The sequence below is a fragment of the Phascolarctos cinereus genome, unplaced genomic scaffold (assembly GCF_003287225.1).
Source record: "Phascolarctos cinereus isolate Bilbo 61053 unplaced genomic scaffold, phaCin_HiC Scaffold_4;HRSCAF=312, whole genome shotgun sequence".
Taxonomy (NCBI): Eukaryota; Metazoa; Chordata; class Mammalia; order Diprotodontia; family Phascolarctidae; genus Phascolarctos; species Phascolarctos cinereus.
Window position 1 is genome coordinate 243,614,259 of NW_027555847.1, and position 9,465 is coordinate 243,623,723.

The 9,465-nt window shown below is 38.0% G+C and overlaps 1 pseudogene; it reads left to right on the forward strand.

The window, feature by feature from the left end:
* Positions 1-681: 681 nt before the first annotated feature.
* Positions 682-1,377, forward strand: LOC110203179 (small ribosomal subunit protein eS1 pseudogene; annotated as a pseudogene).
* Positions 1,378-9,465: the final 8,088 nt, after the last annotated feature.

Sequence of the window (9,465 nt, forward strand, 5' to 3'; positions counted from 1 at the left end):
GCCTTGGAATCAAAAGTGAGAGTTATTGATATATATTTTAATAACTTCCCCAGGCAGAGAGAATGCCAATTCACTGGGGGTTTTCTTGGGCATCTGAATGAGTCAGTAGGGGTGGCATCAGATCAGACACCCACCATTGCCTGTGGCCTGGTTTGAAAGAAAACTACTCCCAGAAAAAGAGAATCTGTGTAGGGGGCCCCAAAAAAGATTGGCTAGAGAGAAAATGATGCAATAAAGGAGTAGTAGCTAAGTTCGCAAAAGTGGGGGATTTAAAACGACTGACACCTAGTCTTGCCTGCTCATCAGTTAACCGAGTAAAGAGCACTGATATACCCATAAGTGCATAATTAACACAAACACTCATTTATATGACTGCAGAGACCTCTAGAAAACCTTCGAAGACATCATAGTGCTTTGATAAGTCAGTTAGACAGTTAACCAATCGGTGAACAAGTTTTCATTTGAGCATTTGTGCGCCAGGCACTGTGCTAAGTGCTAGGGATACAAAGAAAGGCCAAACTGCTCTCTTTTACCTTAACAAGCTCACTTGCTACCTGGGGAAAAAAAGCAAAACATTTAGGTACATAAAAGATATACGAAGAGTGTATTAGCTTTTGGCTTTCAGAGCAAGATCATGGCCTTGGACAAAAATAAGGCCTCATCAAAGACAGTGAAAAAGAAATGGAGAAGAAAGCAGAGGATCCATTTTTGGAGAAAGATTGATATGATCTCAAGGCACCAACTCTGTTCGGTATGTGCAATACTGACAGGGCACTGGCCCAAAAAATTTAAAGAATGAAAATTGCCTCTGATGGTCTCAAGGGTTGTGTGTTTGGAGTGAGCCTCGCTGAAATGCAGGTTGATGAGGTTGCTCTCTTGTATGTTCAAAATAACTACTGAAAATGTTCAGGGTGAAAATCATTTGACTAATTTCCACGAAGTGGGCCTCGCCTGGGACAAGATGTTCTTCATGGTCAAAAAGTAGCAGTCTATGATTAAAGCCTATGTTGATGTCAAAACCACTGACGGGTATTTACTCTGCTCTTTTTTTTTTTGTCTTGGTTTTACCAATAAGCACAACAACCAGATCTGTAAGACCTCTTATGTCTAGAACAAACGGGGTAGTCATATTGTAAGAAAATGATGGAAATAATGGACTGAGAGGTGCAGATAGATGACCCAAAAGAAGTTGGCAATAAACTGATTCTAGGCAGCATTGGGAAAGTGATAGAAAAGACTTGCCAGTTCATTAACCCTCCACATGATGTGTTTATTTGAAAAGTCAAAATGTTTAAGAAGTTCGAATTAGGAAATCTCATGAAATTGCATAGTGAATGTCGTAGTTGTGGAAACAGAAACAAAAGTAGAAAAGACTGATGGATATGAACAACCAGTTCAAGAATCTGTCAAAATAAGAACTTTGAAGGGTTGAAAAATAAAAATTTATCATTGTCATGGTTTCAATTTTTTTTTTAAGGTCCATAAATAAAAATGGATGTAATGCTTGGAAAGATTTCTCATAAATTTGACAAGCAAAAGGTTTACTCTTACCCAATGAAATTGTATCATTGCTTTGTAAATAAACTGGTTATAAAACTTTTTTTTAAAGAGTAGATTAAAGGAAATCCCAGAGGGAAAGCACAAGGAGTGAGAGAGGGAGGGAGGGTGCAACCTAGACCTCCTAGAAGAGGTGGGGTTTGAACTGAGTTTTGAAGAAAACCTGAGAAGCTAGGAGGCAGAGGTAAAGAGGGAAGGCATTTCAGAGATCACCCTGTACAAAGGCACAGAGTTGAGAGATCAAGTGTCTTAATAAAATAAAGAAAAGTGAGTGGACTACCATAGCAGAATTGTAGCATACATGGAGGAAAGTGAAATGTGAGAAAACTGGAAAGATAGGAATAGCCCAGATTTGGAAAGTCTTTAAATAACAAAGATGCTTTTTATTTATGAAGGGGTACTTGTGTGTGTGTATGTGTGTGTGTGTGTGTGTGTGTGTGTGATGGTCAGACTCCTGCTTTAGAACGGTTACTCTGGCAGCCAAGTGGGGAATGAGACTTGAGGCAAGGAAACCAATTAGAAACTATTGTAGTCATCCAGGGGAGACATAATGAGGGCTTGACCAGGGTTATGGCTGAGAAAGTGAAGAGAAGAGGGCACATGGGACAAATAGTGTGAAGGTAGAAGTACCAAGATTAGGCAACAGATTGGTTATGGGTGGGGGGTAGGAGTGAGAACGACACTGAGGTTGCTATCCTGGGTGACTTGGAAAATAGTGGCGCTTTTTATAGTAATAGGAAAGTTGTGAAGAAAGTTTAAGAAGAGAGATAATGAATTCCGTTCTGGATATGTTGAGTTTAAGCTTTCTATGGGGCATACAGTTCTCAATGTTGAAAATGCAGATGGTGATGAGAGCCTGGAGGTCAGGCGAGAGAGGCTAGGGCTAGATATTTAGATCTGGGAATCATCTGCATAGAGATGATAATTGAGCACTTGGGAGTTAATGAGATCACCATGTGAGATGGTATAGAGAAGAAAATAGGGCCCAGGACAGCAACTTGAAGGACACCTCACCAAGTGGATATGACATAATTAAAGATGTGGTAGAGAAGGAGACTGAGAAGTAGTTAGACAGTAAGAGAGTGAGAGAATAAGGTGAAAACCATATCATCAAAATTAAAAAGAGAATACAACCAGGAGGATATTCAGAACCAGTGACTGACTTTCCAAAGATCATTGGGGAAATGCCAATTATAGGTACATGCCAGATAGTATGGTGAAATAGAAGTCTTGACAAGAGTAGAGTGGGCAGCTCTTATGATCTCCTGCCTAAGGAAGCTAGGCTCCCTCTTGGAGCCCACCGATTCCCCAAAATTGGGGTCATCCGTTTCCCCCACCCTCTAATTTCTTTCTTACACTTGTAATACCTACCTTATATTTTTTCCTATTCTTAAAAACAGCTTTGTTTTGTGAAACTTAGAATCAGAAGACTTTGCTTCAACTGCTTGCTCCTTCATCTATTTTATCTCTGCCACCATGGGCAAATCTTTGAGCCTTCCTCTACCTCCTTTTCCACGTGAGTAAAATGGAGATAATAACAATACTACCCACCTTATAGGGTTGTGATGGGAACAAATGAAGACTGAGGCACTGTGCTAAGTGCTGGGCACATAAAAATAAAACCAAAACAGTCCATGCCCTCAAGGCACTCATATTTTAATATAGGCAGAGAATTTTTTCATTTTTGGGGGGAGAGGAATTAGGAAACAGGTCTAGATCCATGATTTTATGAGTATAAAGGACTCCCAGTATTCTAGTATGGAAACTCTGCTGTCTAATTTAGTGTTAGATAGTTACCTGGAGAATTGAGAGGTGAATGACTTGACCAATGTCACACAGATAATGAGAGTGAAAGACAAGACTTGAACTATGTCTTTCTGACTACAGTTGCTATGCCGTTCTACCTTTTTGTAATCGCAAGGTGCTGAAAAAAAATGGCTAACAATAACATGATTTGATCTTTTTTTCTTCCTTCTTTTTTTTTTCTTTTTTAGAGTCACTCCTCCACCTAACCTGAGTTCAGTTTCTCCCATTGTGTCTTTATGAACCCAGATGTTTTGCACCTTTCTTTGCTTAGGGAAAAACAAACAAACAAACAACAGATCACTTTCATTTGAGCTTGACCATAGGTTAAAGCCATTCTCTTTTTCCTTCTGAGTGAAAAGAAGTGCCACACTGGTGTCAGTTGTCAAACAAGTGAGAAACCTGTCAGTGCAGCCCAAGAGCATGCTCCAGAGAGATCCCTCTAATTGACTTTGAGTCCATTCATATTAAAACAGTAGGGCAAGGAAGAAAGAAAATCTAATGGAATATTCAAAGCATTTTGCTAAAAGCCAATGTCTAATTACTGTGGTGCACACACAGCAGGGACCCTGGAAAGGGGAGATATTGAAAACATCTTTATATTCTTCATCTCTGAAGAGCTCTTTCTGACTTCAAATGCATTTTGTGCTAAGGAGGCAGTGTACTGACAAGCTTTACCCCTGACAAGAATCTCCGTGACAGGCAGAGTGATCATCTGTCATTGTGCTCAGATGCAGCCTCATTATTAATAGAAAGTTTATTTATTCTCTGATCCCTTACTCTACTAATTAAGATTCTTGCACGTTTTAGGCATTTCATTTAGTGCTCAGGATTCCAGATGAGTTGGCATTTGGCTGGTGAACAGAAAGGAGCTTTAGATGGGGCCTGTTGGAATCTGTCTGGATGTGCAGTTCAGCATAAATGAGATTGGACTTGGTAAGAGCCCTTGACGAGCACTTCTCATTTCACCCAGAAGCATTTTTTCCTCTGTTTCTCATTTGTATTGCAGGTCTGTGGTTGTGAAATAAGTGTATTGCTATAAATTAACAACCATGCCACATATATTTTATTCTGGAAGTGTAATTCAAAAAACTGTCACAAGGAATATCAAAGCTATATATTCTTCTTTATAGCAGTCCTCATAAAAAAAAATCTCAATTACTTTAAATTACCACAAAATGACTCCAGAATCGACCCCAGACCTGCTGTCCTTGATTTTTCTGCAATTAGTTCAAAGGGCAAGAGCTAGAGTAGTAAGTATTCAGAGGTATATTATAAAGTACTTACATTTTTCATGGCCAAGGAACTTTCACAGTGCACCCTTTTTGGTTCAAACTAATTTATGAAGAGACAAAGGAATACCAGGTCAGTCTCCTCACTGTGTATTATAGATACTTATTACCATTTAAAATATTTTAAAGTGGAATTTTTCAGAGTAGAGGTAGCTTGGGTTTGTTTTATGTGATCCTGTGCTGTAAGCTTGGTAGCATGAAAGAAATTCTGTCCATGGAGAGGAGAGAAGCCTCCTACTCCTCTCCAAGATTCTCATTTCAATCTGGCTCATGACCAACTTGAGGGATAGTGGCTCACTTTGGCCTGTGACCTATATCCATTGGCAATTAAACTTTCACTGGCTACTTTAGAACCCATGTGTAAAAGGTGGAGTAGAGAAAATGTGACAGGAACCCATGCTATTTGTGTTGGAAAATATTTGGTCTTAGGTCTTTCTTTCCACTTGCCACACTATTTTTGATATCAAAATGTTTGCCTTCCTGCTCATATGTAACTCACTTTTGCTTGGCACAGAAATACATTTTGGGCCCTCAGGCAGATATTTCAGAAAGAATTCTTTTAGTATTAGCCAATTACACAGACCAGTCCATGATAATTAACCCACAATACACTGTTTTTCAATTTGTTATGGTAATAAGTGGGTAACTAACAAATATAGGTTCTTAGGATAATTATTTCTAGATGCTCTATCAAGATTCCTGGCTGAAATGGGAAAATGTTTAAATAGATAGAGGACCACCTCAGTGTAATGTCTGGATCTTTCTGAAGGCTGCACCTAGAGAAGAATCTCAGATTTGTCAGATGTGCATACAGGGTACACAGGGTTCACTATATGACTCTGCTAATTCATTGAAGCCCCTTTGCTGTTGGAAGGTTTTCTGAAGTACGGAAGCTTGCAATGCTTGTTTAGGGCAACATACACTTAATAAGGCAGAGATTTGTAACAAAGACAGTGCTTTTCAAGAATTCCACCTGGACTTACTGTTGTTGTTGTTCTTGTGTCCTTCATTTATGTGAGAGACTCAAAGGATATTAATGAGGCTGGGGGAAGAAAGCTGGAACTGAGAAAAAAACAAAAAAGGTGTCTAGTGGTTTGTTGAAAGAAAACCCTTGAAATAATTTAACCTTAAGCCACAGAGAGATTTGGGACAGAGATATTGAGTGTCCTATAATTTTAGAACTACTATGCCTAGTTCATAGGTGCAACTCTTGTCAATTAGCCTCGGCAATTTGGAGAACCAGAGGCTAAAGGAGTTCCAAGAGACCAAATTAAAAGGGATAGTGTGGAAAGTGTATTCAAAGATAGTTTAAATGCTTGGGGGTTCTAATTAGCTGGCTGGATGTTCTCCCCAAATGCTAGGTCTCTGGATAGAAAAACCTCATACATGTAATACTCTGAGAGCTGATAGATCTGTCTCCTTATGGAAAGAAAGTAGATGAAGGATTCTTTTCCCCCATCTAGTCTGATGATTTCATTTAGAAGGGCCTTTCTCACAAAAAGAGCTGAAACTTGAGCTCTAAGCTAAAAGACAGATGGGGAAGAGCATACTACACCTGAACCCCCAAAGTTGGAAGCAGCAAGACTAGCCCAGTGGAAACAGAGAATGGGGAACAGAAGAGGCATGCAATGCTGAGAGAGAGAGAAAGAGAGAGAGAGAGAGAGAGAGAGAGAGAGAGAGAAAGAGAGAGAGAGAGAGAGAGAGAGAGAGAGAGAGAGAGAGAGAGAGAGAGTGAGGAGAGACAGCAGACCTTTGACATGATGAGTTTCCCAGAAGGAAGCAATCCCAGAGAAAACAGCAAAATCTTCAGTTGTTTTTAGGATATCAGAACAGCTGTATCTGGCTAATTAGAACCCTCAGGCATTTAAGTTGTTTTTGAACTTATTTCCTCTTCCTAGGAGGATTGACATCTTTGTCTAGCTGGGTTAGAAAATTTCTTTAGGGATTTAACAGTATCAGCTCTCAAAACTTACTACAGAGCAGTAATCATAAAACTATTTGGTACTGATTAAAAAAAATGAGAAAGTTGGTCAGTGGGCCAGATCAGAAGCACACAACCTAAAAGTAAATGAATATGGTAAAAGACTGTTAAATAAACTCCCAAACCCCAACACCTTGGAGAAAGATGGACTGTTTGCTAAAAATTTGCTGAGAAAACTAGAATGCAAGTCTGGCAGAAATTAGGTTTAGATCAACATTTCATGTCATATACTACATTAAGTTCCCAATAGGTACTTGTAAAAAGTTATATCATAAGCAAATTAGAAGAGCAAGAAAGGAGATATTTTCAGAAACTGTGAATAGCATAAAAGTTTTGCACTCAGCAAGAGGTTGAAAGGATCAGAAGATCATATTTCAAAAAATCGGTACTGAGGAGTTTTGTGATTCCTGCTCTGTAGTATAGTTTGAGATCTGGTACTATTAAACCCTTAAAGGAAATTTTCTAACCCAACTAGACAAAGATGTTGATCCTTCTAGGAGAAGGAAATAAGTTAAAAAGCAACTTCAATGCCTGCGGGTTCTAATTAACCACATCCAGCTATTCTGAAATTTAAATATCATATAAATCAAAAATGTAGATATATACATATACACACATACATATGCATATATACACATACATACACACACACATGCACATAGCCCCCTTGAATTTAGGGTTAGGAAACCTGTACTGAAATCCCAGCTCTGACCTTTATTTATAATTTGTATAACCTTACACAAATCACTATTCTTCTTTAGGCCTCATCTCCAAAAGCTATTGAAACTAATGCCCTCTAAGGGATCTAGCTTTAAATCTATGATCCTATGACTTTTTCCATTTCTTTGTTGAATTATAAGTTTATTGGATTTTAGACTTCCTTAAAATATATGTCCCATGTATATTAAATGCTATTATCACTTACTAATTTCAAGAACTATACTAACCTTTAAATTATAATTGTGTTTGTGATAATTTGAAAAGTTCTGTGTAATGAAGAATAGGTCTTCTTTCTCTTCTTAAGTTGCTCGTTAGATGTTATCAACACATGCTGAATGATGATGGTGATGATCATGTATTTTGCTTCCCTAACCAGAAATTAATGAGATCTAAGGCAACATCACAGACACTGAAAAATAACATGCTAAGCATCCATTTCCATGCTGAGCATATTTACCAAATTTAGCATTTGAGTTCATTTTTCTCTGCTTGCCTTATGCTTGTGAGTCATTTTGGCTGCCAGTTCTACAAACGTCATCTTTCAATTTCTTTAGCTGTTGACCTAACCTATTGAAGAATAAACTAAAATTAGTCTTGATGAAAAAAAAATTTAATTTCATCTTGTGGATCTGGCTTTGCCCATGTCTTTTTGTATTTTGTAAAATGCCCATCTTTCTATGGGTGAAACCCAGTGTTTTTTTTTCTTTCTGGGCTTTGATCAGGATGGACTCATTCAAATCATGACAATCCTAATTAAATAGAGAGAGACAGTGACAGACAAAGCAGGCTTTCTTTCCCCTGCTTCTCCAACTACCTGATTGATCCATATAGCCCAATATTATGTGAGCCTTTGTTCAAAAGTAAATGATTACTGATGGAAGAGGAGAGCTGTTAATGAACTGGGGTTATACTTCAGCCCCAGATTTGAATAAATGCTCCCTTTAAAACTTGAAATAGAAATACCTCTTCCAAGTACTGACAGTTCAGTCAGGATTCTTGATTTTTTCAACAGAAAATATTTGAACTCTAGGAAATGAGCTTTGACCTATGTACTCTTCAACCAAATGGTGTCTGCCTGGCAGGTTCCAAGAGCTCGTCAGGAACTCTGATTACTTTTTTCAAATTGTGACAGCTTCAGTAAAGGAGTGACAAGTTGGTCTCTAGTGTAACAGCATGTAGCTGCTTGATAATTCAAAAGAAGATGGGGGAGCTATTTCTCCAATGATCTCATATGAGATGATTTTAGTTAACAATATAATGTTATATCCATTAGACCATAAACTCCCTTCTCCATTTCCTCACTCCCATTCTTCCCATTTCAATGCAATGTACCTTTTTATTGGTAAATTTTAGTTTGATACATCAATCACTTTTCAATAAAGATTTCCCCCATCCTCCCATGTTCTTCAGAAGACTTTCCCATAAACAAAATTTTTGCGATGGGCAGTTTTGTCCCTTTATCAGTAAAAGAGATACCTACAGGCAGCTAAAAGACACAATGGATAGGGCATTGGACCTGCAGTCAGGAAGATAAGTTCAAATCAGACCTCAGATATTACCTGTGTTACCCTGGAATGTCACAACTTCTGTCTGCCTTCGTTGTCTCAGTTGTAAAATAGGGATAATAGTTGTATATATTTCCAAGGGTTGTTATGAGGATAAAATTAGAAAACAGTTATAAAATGCTTTACAAGTCAAAGTGTTGCATAAATGTTAGCTATTATTAAAACCTTCCAATAAAATGATTACAGTTGAGAACACTTGTAATTTCCTATTCTTATAGTTTACTATTTCTCAACAGAAATGAAGGAATGGTGTTTAATCCCAGTCATCTGAAATCTAAGCAAATATGCCATTTAGACATTCAGAAATCTCCCTACCCCCATCATTTCATAACCTACTCTGAATGATATTCATCTGTGATGCTCCTTTCCAAGAAATATTAATTCAGTTCATTTTCTTCCTGATTCTTGTTCCCTTTAACCATAGCATACTTTGGGATTCAATCTCCTTTCATTGAATTTGCACATAAATGTTCTCTCTCTTTTTAATCATTCTCATATAAGGTGAGCTTTCTAAAATATGAAAACCTTGCCCCCTCCTCTATCAAGA